Consider the following 16,985-nt stretch of genomic DNA (forward strand, 5'->3'; position numbering starts at 1 on the left):
GGTTTATTTATTTATTCGGCCTTTCCTCCCTTGACGGCTGTTTTTCTTATTTTCGGTATTTTGCGCAATTTGTTTTTTCTGCGTCGCGATAGTGTGCTGGCGCAGTGCGTTCGGCACTCCGCGCAATCTGCGCGTTTTATACGGGTTATCTATTTATTTATAATTGTTAATCTAGCTTTGTGGCTGGTCCACTTTCTTTTATAGTTTGTATCCATATTTATTCGCTATATCTTCTTATGAATGAACGGGACAGGCGTTTGGGTGGGTGTAGAGCTGGAGTTGAGATTTAAAACTTCAAGATGACGGATCGTATAATATAATCTATGGCTCGTCGCCATACTGGTTCGCCGTTTCGCCGCTTTGCCGTGAGTCGCTGCCTGTCGACTTCGACTCGACCCGATTCGGATATCTGGGTCTCTTATCTTGTGCATCTTACACTCGTTGGTCATATTTGTAGGCTTTGTGTGCTCCGTTTCGTGCATGCTTATGATGCCCAGAAGATAGAGAGTATTGTGTAGTTTTCTCACTCTCAAGTTAAGTTATTGTTGGGTTCAATCGCAGTTGCTAACGGGTAATTGATCTGATTCAAGTGCTAAGCTGTTTATTATTTATTTTATTTTGTTGTTGTTTTGCTTATATTCAGATTACTGTAGCTGCTGATCTTGCTAATCCTATTGAGTGTAACCTGTGCGATCTTTGTCGCATTGTGATGCTAGGCGGCTGTATTGCTATTGATGACCATTAACGGTGATGTCTTTTGTTCTTAATCTAATTTAATTAGTTGATTCATACTCTAAGTAGATTCATACTTGCATACGCATTATTAGCCAGTCTATTTGCAGCCCTTTCAATGTAGCGTCCGGTTTGTCAATCTTCTGTTAACTTGGAATTGTCTAGTGTCGATTACAGCGAATTGAGATAGCTAATGATTGATGTTTTGATCCTAATTGCTTTAGCGAATAATTGAAATTGAAATCGTAGTCCTTCTTTCTTTCCTGCATGTGTGACTGATTGGTTGGGTACGGTACCTAATAGTTAATTGACCCAATTCTTACTCAATGCAACATAGGTTCGCATGGTCCTAATTAATAATTACATTACGTTACGTTATTGGTATGATTGGGGGCTGTATCTTATTGTTCCCTTCAAGCTCTCATTGATCTTAACTATTTCTATAAAGCACTCTAGTTATTTGTATTTCCTGTTACAGTGCCCCTGACGATGGCTTAACTTTACTCTCACTTCTGTCTTGTCTTATTTTAATGCAGGTTTAGTCTGATTTCAACTGTGATCATGACCCCGGTCTCCTCACGGTTGGGAACAGGCTGTTTGATGGCAGCGGAGGGCTCGCTGGCTGGTTTCTTGGTGTCACTCATGCAACTCAGCTCAACTACGTACTGCGTTCTATGTTCACCACTATTCACGGTTTACTACTATTTGTTATTTGCATGCACTCGTCACCTTACCTCATTCTTTTATTCCTTCACTCGTTGCCTTATTATTGAATTCTATTAACAACTGGTGTTGTTCTAATGATGCGTGATCCGTTAATATCATGGGGTGTATAATGTTGCTGCTCATTTCAGAATTTGCAGGTTATGCAGAGTTGCATTTATGCACAGTAGTGCAACATTCATTCACTTTCTTATTCAATTCATCTTCTTATTCTATGCACTTTCTTATTCTATTTATTATGCACCAAGTTGCTTCGAAGGGGTGGTAATTTGGAGCCTGTGGTTTGTGGTTATTATGTAACATACATTTCAATTTGAGTTGGTTGAATAGTGTTGCACCCAGTGATAAATAACATCTTCTGTGCTCATCATATAGTATTGCTTTGATTGCTCTAATTGATCTAATTCTGGCCTTGCTTCTACTTATTTATGCTAGGGTTTTTATGGATTTTCTATAGATTCCTTAGTCGAATAAATGGCTCCATGATAGTGACAATGCGGACTGGGTTTGTTACACATTAATGTTTAATTTGATTGATTCGATTACTGAGTCTTCCTTTTATGGGACACTGCATTATGGTGTGTGTGTTATAGACAATATCAGTGAGCATTATTTGAGGAAGCGTGCCTTAGCGTGCTTATTTTGTTTGTTTTGTTATTTATTATATTATTTTATTAATCTCAGGTAATTCAGTCAATTGGTTAATAATTATATCCCCTAAATGAGTTAGTGGAATGGGCAAATGTAGGGTGGGTGTAGATTTGGAGTTTGAGTTTGAGTTTGAGATTTAAACTCCAAGATGGCGGGCTATATAATCTATGGCTCGTTGCCATGCTGGTTCGCCGTTTCGCCGCTCTGCCGTGAGTCGCCGCTTGTCGACTTCAACTATACAACTTGGATATTGGGGTTTCCTATCTTTGCATTCGGTGGTTATGTGTGTTGGTATACTCCGTATCGTGTACGTTTACGATGCTCGACGATGAGGTGGAAAGTATTGTGTAGCTTCACGGTTCATTCCCGGTTAATTTGTTTGGTCCAATTGCAATTGCTATTTATTGATTGATTTAATCCTCGTGTTAAATGTGTTAAACTGTTTATTTTATTTCATTTATTTATTTATTTATTTATCTCCAGATTACTGTTCTTACTGTTCCTGCTAATCCCATCGGAGCGTGTAACCTGTGCGATTTCTGTCGCATCGTGATGTTAAACGGCTGTATTTATTGATGGCCATTAACGGTGATGTCTTATTAATTGATTAATTAACTGATTTTGTACTCTAAGTAGATTCATACCTGTATTATACTTATCACTTATATTATACTTATCATTAGCCAGTTTACCTGCAAGCTTTTCAACGTAGTGTCTGGTTTGTTAATCCTCTGTTAATCCAGGGTGGTTCAGGGTTGATTACGGTAAATTGAGTTAATCAATGATCTGATCTTGATTGTTATTGCTCTGGCAAATAATTTAAGCCGTAACCTTTCTTTTCTTTCTTTCTTTCATTTATGCCTTGAGTGGGTGCGGTATCTAATAGTTAGTTGATCCAGTTCTTATTCAATGCAACGGAGGCTTGTACTGTTCTAATTAATTAACTACGTTACGGGTATGATTGGTTGATGTACCTCAATGCTTCTTCCTTCAAGGTTTCTTTGACTTTGACTACTTCATAAAGTACCTTATCTGTCTTTCTATTATTGTGCCCTGATGATAAATTAACTGTACCTTCACTCTTGTCTTACTTTAGCGTAGGTTTAGTCTGATTTCAATCGTAATCATGGTTCCGGTCTTCTCATGACTGGGAATAATCTTGGATTGCAATGGGTAGCTCGCTTGTAGCTAGTTTCTTGATGCCACTTACTCGGCTCGGTTCAGTCACGTTTACCACTATGCGCTATTTATTTCCGTTTATTGTATTATTCTATGCACTCGCCACTTTATCTCACTTATTCTCCCATTCTCCTATTCGTTACCTATATCTATATTATTGAACTCTATTGACATCTTTACATTTACATACTACTTGCTTCTTATTTGGGGTCGTACCAATGATAATATCGAGGTTGTATAATGTTACTGCTCATTTCAGAATTCGCTAAATTCGCAAGGCTGCATTTATGCGTAGTAGTGCAACATCCATTGATTCTCTTATTCTATTTATGCATTGGATTGTCTCGAGGGATAATAATTTGGAATTTATGTTTTATGTTTTATGTTTTATGTTCATATTTTACGGTCATCATGTAACATACATCTGAATATGAACTAACTGATTAGATAGTGTTACACTTAGTGTTAAGCAACATTTTCTATGACGTTTTCTATGTTCATCTATTACTCCAATCTTGGCCTCACTCTTGCTTATTTATTCTGGGGTTCCTATAGATCTCTTAGGTGACAAATGATGGTTTTGTGATGTTGATAATGTTAATTAAGCTGGTTAATTGCTCGGTTAATTGGATGAGACTTCCTTTCATGGGACACTGCATTGCGGTACATTGTGTGATGGGCAATATCAGTGGGCTTTATTTGAGCAAGGTGCGCTCTAGTGTGCCTTGTGTTGTTTTGTTTATCCTTTTATCTACCTTATCAATCTTATTAATTCTATTAATCTCATTTAATTTAGTTAATAATTATATTATATTATATCCTTAAATGAATAACGGAGCAAGCTGGTGTGGGGTGGGGGTAGATCTGGAGCTGGAGCTTGAGGGTTTAAAACTTTAAGATGATGGATTATATAATCTATGACTCACCGCCAGGCTGGTTCGCCGTTTCGCCGCCGGCCGTGAGTCGCTGCTTGCCAACTGCGACTTGGTTCAAGTACGATATTGGGGTTTCCTATCTTTGCGTTCGTTGGTTATGTGCGTTGTATACTCCGTATCGTGTACGTTTGCGATGCTCGACGATGAGGTGGAAAGTATTGTACAGTTTCTCGGTTCATTCCCGGTTAATTTGTTTGGTCCAACCGCAATTGTTATTAATTGACTTAATCCTCGTGTTAAATGTGTTAAACTGTTTGTTTATTTTATTTATTTATCTTCAGATTACTGTTCTTACTGTTTCTGCTAACCCCATCGGAGCGGGTAACCTGTGCGATTTCTGTCGCATCGCGATGCTAAACGGCTGTATCTATTGATGGCCATTAACGGGGATGTCTTCGTTAATTGATTAGCTAATTTCATACTCTAAGTAGATTTGTAGATTCATACTTGCATTATGCTTATCATTAGTCAGTACCTGCAGTCCTCTCATTGCAGTGGCTGGTTTTTATAATTTTTTGTTAATTCGGGGTTGCCCAGTGTCGATTATGTAGATTGAGATAACCTATGATTGTTGATTTGATCTTGGTTGCTCTGGCAAATAATCTAAGCCGTAACCTTTCTTTCTTACTTGCGTTCGCGCCTGATTGGGTGGGTACGGTATCTAATGGTTAATTGATCTAACTCTTACTCAATGCAACTGAGGTTTGCACGGTTCTAATTAATTACTTTACGTTATTGGTGTGATTTGGGTTATTGGTATGATCTGTGTCTCAATGTTTCCTTTAGGGGGTCGGGGTTCTCTGACTTCAACTACTATCATAAAGCACTTTATTTGTCTTTCTATTGCTGTGCCCCTGGCGATAAGTTAACTGTACTTACACTTCTATCTTATTTAACGCAGGATTGCTTTGATTTCAGTTGTGGTCATGATTCCGGTCTCCTCATGATTGGAAATAATCTTGATTGCAGAGAATGCCAAGGCGAACAACTGATGGACTCATGGTGGCAATGGTTGTGGTGGTGAATAATGCTAAAGGAGTTTATGCTTGTAACGGTTCTTGGTTGGGCTTTCTTCTATGGGACATTGTATTGTGGCCTGGTATAGACAATATTGGTGCTGGGAGCCCGGTTGGAATCGGGCTGGGTTGGATTTCATTGGGCTGAATTAGGATGGTATGGACTGGTCTGGTTGGGATTGATGGAGTGTCCGGTTGTCCCATGAATCTTTATTATACGGGTAACCTGATATCCTGGTAACCTGCTACAATCTTGCGCATTAGGTCATTATATGGCTTATTAATGGCTACGGTAATATCTTGATTTTCTTTGGCTTGTTTTATTTCTTGCGAACATGATTATATTGATTACTCTGATTACTGAATTATTGAATTACTAAATTACAGGATTAAAGAATAATTATTATTATTATTATTGTTAATTATACGCGGCTTATCATATGATATCTCTATGTATTAATACCTTGGCTCGCTGTTAACTTGAGGTCGTTTAGTGGGAATGCAGCGAGCCGAGGGAAACAGCTATCAAGTATTTCGGACTTTAACTTAAGTGTTCCCGCCAGTTGTCTAGTGCGGCACTCCTTCTCTCTTGTTAAATCTTAGTCAAGTGCTGGGTTGCTAGGTTTTGTATTTATTTATTTAATTTAACTCAACTAATTACTTACTTGCGGTTGCAGAGTTCCGCGTGCCCTACTGATTATGTTATTGGGACGCTGTTATGCGTACTATCATCGATTGCGCCACTCTTTCTGATAGGCTATTCTAGCTATTAGAATAGTTATTTAACTGATTCCGATCTACTTATACCTTCCCTTGCCACAATACCTGCTAGTCTTGCTGCCTTGCTGCTTTATTGTTGCTTATTACGCTTTGATTCTACAGGTGCTGGGAGCCCGGTGGAAATTGAACGGGGTTTGATTGATCGGGCTGAATTGAGATGATCTGATTGGGATGGATCGTCCGGTTGCCCTGTGAATTTTTATGATACGGGTATAACCTGGAAATCCGTTGCAATCTGCTGCAATTTTGTTACAAATTATTAATGATCACGGTAATATCTTGATTTTCTTTATATTATATATTATATTCTTATTTGAGCATGATTGTATTATACTGATTATTGAATTATTAAATTGCTGAATTATTATTATTATTAACTACACGCGGCTTATAATACATGATATCTTTATATATATTGGTGCCTCGGCTCGCTGTTGGCCCTGAAGTCGTTCAGTGGGAACGCAGCGAACCGAGAGAACCAGAGACTAAATATTTCGGACCTTAACTTAAGTGTTTCTGCCAGTTGTCTAATGCGGCACTCTTTCTCACTTAAATTGATTTAGTCAAGTGCTGGGTTGTTAGGTTTGGTATTTATTTATTATTTACTTTAGCTTGATCAATTATTTACTTAATACTGCAGGGTTTTGCGTGGTCTACTGATTATGTTATTGGGACGCTGTTACGCGTATCCTCGACTACGCCACTCTTTCTGATAAGCTATTCTAGCTGTTAGAATAGTTATTTAACTGCTGATATTCCGATCTACTTACACCTTCCCTTGTCACAATACCTGCTAGTCATATCGTTGCCTGCTGCTTTATTGTTGCTTATTACGCTTTGCTTCTACAGGTGCTGGGAGCCCGGTTGGAATTGAACGGGGTTAGATTTGATCGGGCTGAATTGTGATGATCTGGTTGGAATTAATAGATCGTCCGGTTGTCCTGTTAATCTTTATGATACGGGTAACTGATAACCTGGTAATCTGCTGCAATCTGTTGCAATTTGGGTGCAAAATTATATAATCACGGTAATATCTTGATTTTCTTTATATTATATGTTATATTCTTATTTTGAGCATGATTATATTGATTATACTGATTATTGAATTAAATTACTGAATTACTATTATTATTAATTATACGCGGCTTATAATATATGATATCTTTATATACTGATACCTCGGCTCGCTGTTGGCCCTGAAGTCGTCGGTGGGAATGCAGTGAGCCGAGAGAATCAGTGACTAAATATTTCGGACCCTAACTTAAGCGCTATTGCCAGTTGTCTAATGCGGCACTCTTTCTCACTTATTAAATTAACTTAGTCGAGTGCTGGGTTGTTAGGTTTGGTATTTATTTATTTATTATTTACTTTAGCTTGATCAATTATTTATTTAATGCTGCAGGGTTTTGCGCGGCCTGCTGATTATGTTATTGGGACGCTGTTATGCGTACTATCCTCGATTCGCCACTCTTTCTGATAAGCTATTCTAGTTAGAATAGTTATTTAACTGCTGATATTCCGATCTACTTATACCTTCCCTTGCCACAATACCTGCTAGTCATATTGCTGTTGCTTTATTGTTGCTTATTATGCTTTGCTTCTACAGGTGCTGGGAGCCCGGTTGGAATTGAACGGGGTTAGATTTGATCGGGCTGAATTGAGATGATATGGTTGGAATTAATAGATCGTCCGGTTGTCCTGTGAATCTTTATGATACGGGTAACTGATAACCTGGTAATCTGTTGCAATCTGTTGCAATTTTGTTACAAATTATTAATAATCACGGTAATATCTTGATTTTCTTTATATTATATATTATATTCTTATTTGAGCATGACTGTATTATACTGATTATTGAATTATTAAATTGCTTAATTATTATTATTATTAATTACACGCGGCTTATAATACATGATATCTTCATATATATTGGTGCCTCGGCTCGCTGTTGGCACTGAAGTCGTTCAGTGGGAACGCAGCGAGCCGAGAGAACCAGAGACTAAATATTTCGGACCTTAACTTAATTGTTTCTGCCAGTTGTCTAATGCGGCACTCTTTCTCACTTGAATTGATTTAGTCAAGTGCTGGGTTGTTAGGTTTGGTATTTATTTATTTATTATTTACTTTAGCTTGATCAATTATTTATTTAATACTGTAGGGTTTTGCGCGGCCTACTGATTATGTTATTGGGACGCTGTTACGCTATCCTCGATTACGCCACTCTTTTTGATAAGCTACTCTAGCTATTAGAATAGTTATTTAACTGCTGATATTCCGATCTACTTATGCCTTCCCTTGTCACAATACCTGCTAGTCATATTGTTACCTGCTGCTTTATTGTTGCTTATTATGCTTTGCTTCTACAGGTGCTAGGATCCCGGTTGGAATTGAACGGGGTTAGATTTGATCGGGCTGAATTGAGTTGTGAACTGAGATGATCTGGTTGGAATTAATAGATCGTTCGGTGTCCTGTGAATCTTTATGATACGGGTAACTGATAACCTGGTAATCTGTTGCAATCTGTTGCAATTTGGGTGCAAAATTATATAATCACGGTAATATCTTGATTTTCTTTATATTATATATTATATTCTTATTTTGAGCATGGTTATATTGATTATACTGATTATTGAATTAAATTACTGAATTACTATTATTATTAATTATACGCGGCTTGTAATACATGATATCTTTATATATTGGTACCTCGGCTCGCTGGTGGCCCTGAAATTGTTCAGTGGGAATGCAGTGAACCGAGAGAATCAGCGACTAAATATTTCGGACCCTAACTTAAGCGTTATTGCCAGCTGTCTAATGCGGCACTCTTTCTCACTTATTAAATTAATTTAGCCGAGTGCTGGGTTGTTAGGTTTGGTATTTATTTATTTATTTATTATTTGCTTAGCTTGATCAATTACTTATTTAATGCTGCAGGGTTTTGCGCGGCCTTCTGATTATGTTATTGGGACGCTGTTATGCGTACTATCCTCGATTTCGCCACTCTTTCTGATAAGCTATTCTAGCTATTAGAATAGTTATTTAACTGCTGATATTCCGATCTACTTATACCTTCCCTTGCCACAATACCTGCTAGTCATATTGTTGCCTGTTGCTTTATTGTTGCTTATTATGCTTTGCTTCTACAGGTGTTGGGAACCCGGTTGGAATTGAACGGGGTTAGATTTGATCGGGCTGAATTGAGATGATCTGGTTGGAATTAATAGATCGTCCGGCTGTCCTGTGAATCTTTATGATACGGGTAACTGATAACCTGGTAATCTGTTGCAATTTGTTGCAATTTGGTTGCAAATTATATAATCACGGTAATATCTTGATTTTCTTTATATTATATATTATATTCTTATTTTGAGCATGATTATATTGATTATACTGATTAGTAATTATTAAATTATTGAATTACTATTATTATTAATTATACGCGGCTTATAATACATGACATCTTTTATATATTGGTACCTCGGCTCGCTGTGGGCCCTGAAGTCGACCAGTGGGAATGCAGCGAGCCGAGAGAATCTGCGACTAAATATTTCGGACCTTGACTTAAATATTTCTGCCAGTTGTCTAATGCGGCACTCTTTCTCACCTATTAAATTAATTTTAGTCGGGTGCTGAGTCGCTAGGTTTGGTGTTCATTTATTATTTGGTTTAGCTTGATCAATTACTTACTTAATGCTGTAAGGTGCTGCGCGGCCTACGGATTATTGAGACGTTGTTACGCGTACTATTCTCGATTATGCCACTCTTTATGATAAGCTATTCTAGCTATTAGAATAATCATTTAACTGCTGATGTTCCTATCTACTTATATCTTTCCTTACCACAGTACCTGCTAGGCGTATTGTTGCCTTGTTGCTTTGTTGCTTTGTTGTTGCTTATTAGGCTTGCTTCTACAGGTGCTGGACCGCGGTTGGAATTAAACAGGACTAGATTGATTGGGCTGAATTGGGCTGATCTGGTTGGAGACAGCGAATTCGTCCAGCTGTCCTGCGAATCTTATGACGAGGGTAGCTTGGTAACCTTGATCTGCTGCAATTAGCGCATTGTTGCATTATGCCATTAAATGGCTTATCTATAGTTACGGTAATATCCAGATTCTCTTCTATTATATATTTATATATTGGTTATGAACATTATTATATTGATTATATTGATTGCTGAATTATTAAATTACTAATTGCTGGATTACTAAATTATCATTAAATTATTAATTATACGTGGCTTACTATATGATATCTTTTATGCACCGGTACCTCGGCTCGCTGTTGACTTCGAGGTCATTCAGTGGGAATGCAGCGAGCCGAGAGGATTAGCGATTAATTTTTCGGACCTTAATCTAAGTGTTCTTGCGGCACTCTTTCTTTCTTATTAAAATTTTACTCAAGCGATGGGTTTTGGGGCTTTGTATTTATCTATTACTTAACTTTGTCAATTATTTACTTAATGCCGCAGGGTCCTACGTGGGCTATTGACTGTATTATTGGGGCGCTGGTATGCGTATCATCTTCTATTACTCCTTTTGATTCACTATTCTGGTTACCTAATTAGCTACTTGCTGTTCAGATTCACTTATACATTTCTCCTGCCATGATACTCGTTGTTGTTGTTTGTCACTTTATTGTTGCTTATTGATGCTTTGCTTCTGCAGGTGCTGGGAGCCTGATCGGAATTGAGCTGAGTTGGATCTGATTGGGCTAAATTGGGATGTATTGGGATGATTTGGCTGGAGTTGGCGGATTTGTCCGGTTGGCCCATGAACCTTTATGATGCGGGTAACCTGGTAACCTGCTAATCTGTTGCAATTGTTGCATTGTGCCATTATATGGCTTATTGATAGCTACGATGTCGCGTGCCGGGTTGGCATATTAAATGGTTGAAGGATTGCTAATTGGATTGGATCGGATTGGTTGTGCCATTATTTAGGGAGCCAACAGATTTAACCATTAATCTCGAGAATCCCTATGTACAAGGAATATGCTGCAGCGGGCATTGTATTGCCGGGCGACCTGTGTCGATAGTGACGGTGGTATTTTATGCTCATTATCTATATCCTATTGGTATTAATTATATATTCTACTGATCTTATACTTAATTCATATTTTATCTATATTTAATCCATACCTGACAATAAGTAAGACTATACTAATGATGCATTATTATTATACTATATTATACACAGTACCTGTTGTAATATGTATGGTATCTTGGCTTGTTGTGCCGCGGGATTTGCCGCTGGCCGCAGCGAACCGAGGAAACTTGATTAAATGATTGTATTAAGTTAAATTGCTTTGATCCGAAATGTTTAATTGTCCATATCAATTTAGAGCTGCGCTCTCTCCCGTTGTTTATCTACAGTTGCGTAATCGGAGGTCTTACATTAGTCATCGATCATTAATTGCTACTCAATTTAATAGGGTCTTATGCAATCCTCAATGTTGCAGTACCGGGCTGATTTCCTATTATTAACAAGTTGTCCTAGCTATCTAAGTTAATTTAGCTGTTACCCCCCCCCCCCCCCCCCCCCCCCCCTATCGCTTACTCATTTTGTGTTAACAATTATATTGGGACGGGGTTTTTAACATGATTGCAGTCGTGAGCTGGACTTCTCTGTGGCCGAATTCAGTCTTTTCGGCCGCTGGAAGCATTGGTTGTGGGCGGGTATAGTTAGTTTACCTTGGTCTCAATATTAATTCCGTGGTTTTAGTTCATTTATTTAGTTAATAATTGGCTAGCAATTGATCAGCACTAATGGGTCCTTCACTAGTGGCTGTTGCTCTCGGACTGTCAGGGTTGTTTAATGATCTTAATATGGGTGACGCGGGTGGGTGGTCTGGACTGGTCTGGACTGGACTGAGGATGGTCCGGGCGTTCCCCCTCTCTTCATACGGTGTTAGCGGTGACGGGGCCGACTGTGCCTTACTGCCGGTTCATTTAATCATTAGAATCATTAATTTTGGACTGCATGGGATTGCCCTGGTTTCTCCTTGGTTTTTCCGGCCTGCCTGCTGCTGCTGATTTCGTAATCTAATGAGAGATTTTTGCATTGCCGACTCGGTCAGGCTGGCACTCTGGTGATCGAATACTATCAGACACAATTGACTTGGTTATCCTCATGATCTGAGATAATTGCGATTATGATCAGTACGCTCGTTCATCTACTTACCGGGGTCACCTAACCTTATTCTGCACGACGCATTGCTATGTACCCAGCGGCTAACTTACCGACGAATCACGGTTCGTTCATCTGGTGAGTCAAGTCGATTGACTCCGATTTACTACAACAGCTATTAACTTATTAACTTAATTGCCGCTAACTTACTAATTAATTATTTATTATTTATTATTGCCTATCTAATTTAAACTTGCGTTCGACTGAACTTCAGTCTGATCGACGATCTTGGCGTGGCCTGGTGGCGGGACTTGGTGGTTGCTGTCATTATTAATTACGTTACCACTGCCGGGTGGCGCAGTGTGTCTTACTCGTAGGACTGGTGGCCTTTTTGCGAGGGTGGGCTTTTCGCTTGCGCCTGATGGTTGGTTAGCCTGGCGCCATCGGTGTCTTGACGTGCGCATCCATAGATGGCCCCATGTGTGGCTTTATCCATTATCATTTTGCTTTCACCGTTACCTGGCGGGGCGCCTTGGCCAGCGCTTCGAACGACGCGGCACCTATCAATACATGAATGCTTGTCTGAACCTGTGGGTGGCTATGCTGGCGTACTGATCTGACTTGACCTAATCTTACAGCTGATCCTGCACCTGGTGGGCGGGTTATTTGATTTAATCGCCTACTGACCATTGAATTGTAGATGCATAATCATTAAAGTAAATCAATAGATGCATATTGATCGATTATGACTCGGATTCTGACCTGACTTTACCTATTTCGGGTGGTTAACAACGTTCTTTACGGTCTAAAGGGGGGGTAATTAAAAGGTATATGAAGGCTCAGGGATTGAAAATAGTATTCAGTATTTGCTTTGGGAAGGGAATTCTTTGGCTTGCTACCTGGGAGGTTGAATGACAGGTACCAATATAATCACCTTTGGAATAGGCGCGGGTGTATGACTGCTGTCGGCTATATTACATTGTATCGTATTGTTATTTGTTATTTGTTATACGATCTATAACTCATTGCGCCGGGACATCTGATGATGATTGCTGAGTGTGTCTAAGCACTATCTGCTGCCTCATTTTAGTTCAATTTTGTTTTTGAATTTGATCTGATTCAATCTTAACTGTTCGCCCAGTTCTGCTTAGCCATGGATCTAACTCGACCTGGCATGGTACAGGCGAACTAGGATGCGATCTTATTTCTCAGCTCTTGATTTGATTTATTGAAACTTCATTGTGATCTTGATTATGATTTTGTTAACTGCTTATTAACTTGGGTTTATGGCCCTGTATCCGGTTTTAACTGGACGTCATTAGCTTTGCTTACTTGCGTTTACTCGATAATTACGTATTCATATATTGCCGCCGCACCATTTAAGTCTGATCTCGTGACTGCTGTGAGATTGGCGCTTGCGCGTTGGACTGATGCTTGATGTGTGATGTTTTTTGATCTCTACGCGGACGGCCGGGCGATCCTGGCGGTGCTGCCATCTTGGATAGTTGCTGTGGAAAACGATGAGGAATAATTGTGCTTGCTTGGCTGCCTGCTTTTCGGCGAGGGTGGGAATTTGTAGGCGGGGCTGCCGTACCCATGGCCTGTGGCTGCGTTGTAATGGCGCGAACGATCGCGGTGCCTCAGATTGATTTGAAATAAATCTGGTTAAATCTGGTATAATTGGGAAACCACGGCATTGTTGATTGTTGATTCTTGCCCTCAATCTCGAGTCCACATCCCCAATTTTAAATCATGCTCAATTTTGCGTTCTATGATTAGGATGTATCTATACATCTATGGACTTATATGACATTTCAATGGTATTAATACAAGTGCTCGCGACGCCATTGTCTTACGCTCTTGGTTCCTGGCTCTCTAGCTCTTGGCTCTTTAGTTTTTTAAGCTCTCGGATTGCCCTTACCCCTGCTTGATTGGCCTACCTGATCGGTTTTCTGCAGTTTGGTGATCTCCAAACTTTTAGCTCTCTGATTGTTGAATATCAATCTTAAATTCTCCTACGCCATTCATGAATACTTATCGTGGTTTCAACTTCCATCTTGTATTCTTTATTCTTTATTTTAACGTTGACATTGAAACCAGTGAACAGTTGAACGATTTACTTGCGGTGAATCGCCCTTTGTGACTTTGGTGGACTGGTGCTTGCTTTTTGCTGTAATTAATGGGACTGATTGAGGGTTGTTAGACATTAATAGACATTATCAGGCATTGTCGTGCAATACAATTGCCTCGTGCTCGGTGTTTGGTGGTTGCTGTGTTTGCCGTTCGTTAGTAATTGTCCTGCTTCTGCTGCTATCAGCATCTCGCACCGACTTACTTTACTTTATTTTTACTCCTACTCTTACTTTATTTTACTACTACGACATTACGACATACGAACATCGCAGTGAACGAACATCGTACATGGACTTTGCGCTGTACACACAGTATTTGTCCCCCTGCGGTGTTAAAATACGTAAGAATACGTGCCTGCGTATCTACGGTGCAGGCGTACTGCTACAGGTGCATTTGCGCGATTTGCGCGATTGTGGATATTACTACGTGTGATACGGGTCAATGTAACACGTGGCTGTCATACCGTCTCTCAGTTCAGTTACACAAGTTCGTTCGTTGCTTATCGTTATTCACCTTGCGAACTAGTGGCCCACTGGCTAATATGACAAGTGCAGGAAGGGGCAACATCAACAAAGTGGACCTTGAGGGTCTTAATGAGATTTTCAGCGTCGAATGGTCGGATTCCGAAAGTGGAAGTGACTTTGGTGCTGGGATGGTTGCAGGGCTCCTCCGCCCCCCCCTTTGCCACTGCCGTTGTCACGTGGTGTGGGTGCTAGTAAAAGTACTAATGAAGGCACTGATGGGGGTGCAGGGGAGGCGAAGAGGCACAAGGTCTGTGACATTCGGGAAAATGAGATGGGTAAAGTAAAGATAAGGATGCCACAAGGTTATTCCTCGCGGAATGCTCCTGCCTATGCCTATTCCTGCAGTGATGACCCCGGCTGCTCATAATTCGGCTGGCTCAGGGAAGTAGAAAGGGCAGCAATCTGGCCCTGTTATTAAGAGGTGTGACGTGCTCTTTCCCCCACGCCCCGATAAGGGTGCTGCTGGCGTCGCCTGCACCTGCTTTAACCAGTAAACAGGCTGGACAATCGTGCTGGACCAAGTGGAGAAGCACAGCACCAGCCTATGCTATCATTGCCAGCACAACATTGAGGACGCTTAGGGCATTAACTGAGCATTCAACGTCTGGAGCGGATCTGACGGTATTTCCTGCGCCTGCGATAGCAACAGCAACACCAACAGCAAAGTCATCGATGTGGGGACCAGTGTGGGGGACTGCAGTAGCAGGCACAGCTGGAGCTGCTGCAGGTTCGGTAGGGTCGATGACAACCAAGGCTCGCAATCTGGTACCGTCAGACAGACGCAAGCCCTGTCGCATTTTATGAGATCCTGGACGAAGATTATGAAGAGGATTTCGATTTATCTTCAGTGCAAAAACTGCGTCCTCGGGCGATGGCAAGGGGGAAGCTGTCAAGACGGTAGCTAACACCAGAGCGGGAAACGGGAACAGCAACCATCAAAGGGAGGACGACGACCAGCATGGTCGGTGCTGGACCGTCTGGTGCTGCGGGTGGTCGGCAGTTTTCCGTATGCAACAGGCGACCCGGTTGGCGGTTGGACTCGGTCGCGGGTATGGGTATGGACATAGGTTATGGCCATGGGACTGTGCTCGTGCTAGGGGAGTGAGGGGAAGAACGGGAGTCGTATAAAACCAAAAACAATGTAATATTATTAAAAAAGGCATGAATGGGGGTGAGAATAATAATGGGAATGGGGAGAATGAGAATGAGGATGGTGATGATGATAATAATAAGAATGAATGATACTGGCAAGGAATACAAGGAGGGTGGTAACATTAGCGTAGATGGCATGGTCAGTGTCAACGCTAATGCAATGCGTTGAGGGGCAAGGAAGTAGGAGTAGGATTGCAAAATCGACAGAGTCACTCAGACGGATTTGCACAGGAAACTGTAGTAGTAGATGGAGGGTCGTTAGAGGATGACCGCAAGTCTGTTTGCGGGTTACCTGCAAAGAGAAGGGGACCGGGTATGTCGAGACCGTGCGTACGATCAAGAAATAATGCTGGTATCCATAGGGTGAGAATATGTAGATAGAAGGTATCCGCCGGGCTGATGACGGAACGATTCTGTTTACCTTCGCAGCCTGGTAAGAAGCATATAGCTTCCGAATTATTAACAGATCGAACACCCGACTTGGCGTGGCTGGAAGGCCTCCTTTAAACACAGATTCGCGATGATGGAAATTCTGGAGGGTTGACCCAACCATGGGGGCTGAGGAGGTGATGTACGCTGTCAGAAGTGCGGTGGGCGTAGAGGATGATAACAACACGGTTGTCCGATTCGTGAGCTCTGGACTCAACCGTGATGGCAGCCTTCGCATTAAATTCTTATGCGAAGAAAACTTTGTCGCAGCGAGTTGCCAATTTGAACGGCCTACGGGTGGGATGGAGTGTCGCGCGTATTAGGCGTTGCGCGGAATCGTCAGGAAGAATGAAGGGACGATAATGATGAGCGTGAATACGAAGAAAGAATCCCGACAACCTCTGCGTTCCTATATGGGGACGAGAGAACAGTCGGAAGGAGAGCCGATTCTAGAGCAAAATCATGGCGGCGGCGACGCGATGCGAGATCGTTTCGATGATCAACGGATTAAGTTAATCAAACGGCTGGCTGGCTGGTGATCTGCGTTTGACTAGGCTGCAGTTGGTTTTGTGCTGCGGTACCATATTTCTTTTTGTTATTATAA

General features: G+C 40.8%; 1 long non-coding RNA gene across 3 annotated transcripts; it reads left to right on the forward strand.

Moving 5' to 3' along the window:
• Positions 1 to 22: 22 nt before the first annotated feature.
• Positions 23 to 11,280, forward strand: LOC114882448. Of its 3 annotated transcripts, XR_006830332.1 has the most exons (9): positions 23 to 571; positions 644 to 747; positions 6,119 to 6,287; positions 6,866 to 7,043; positions 7,623 to 7,801; positions 8,383 to 8,571; positions 9,163 to 9,339; positions 9,931 to 10,117; positions 10,683 to 11,280. It is a non-coding gene; the product is annotated as an uncharacterized LOC114882448 (long non-coding RNA). The 3 variants fall into 3 exon arrangements; XR_006830331.1 differs by having other exon boundaries at positions 512 to 747; XR_006830333.1 differs by lacking the exons at positions 23 to 571; positions 644 to 747 and adding an exon at positions 1,297 to 1,425.
• The last annotated feature ends 5,705 nt before the right edge of the window (positions 11,281 to 16,985 follow it).

This window comes from Osmia bicornis, unplaced genomic scaffold (genome assembly GCF_907164935.1).
Source record: "Osmia bicornis bicornis unplaced genomic scaffold, iOsmBic2.1, whole genome shotgun sequence".
Lineage (NCBI taxonomy): Eukaryota > Metazoa > Arthropoda > Insecta > Hymenoptera > Megachilidae > Osmia > Osmia bicornis.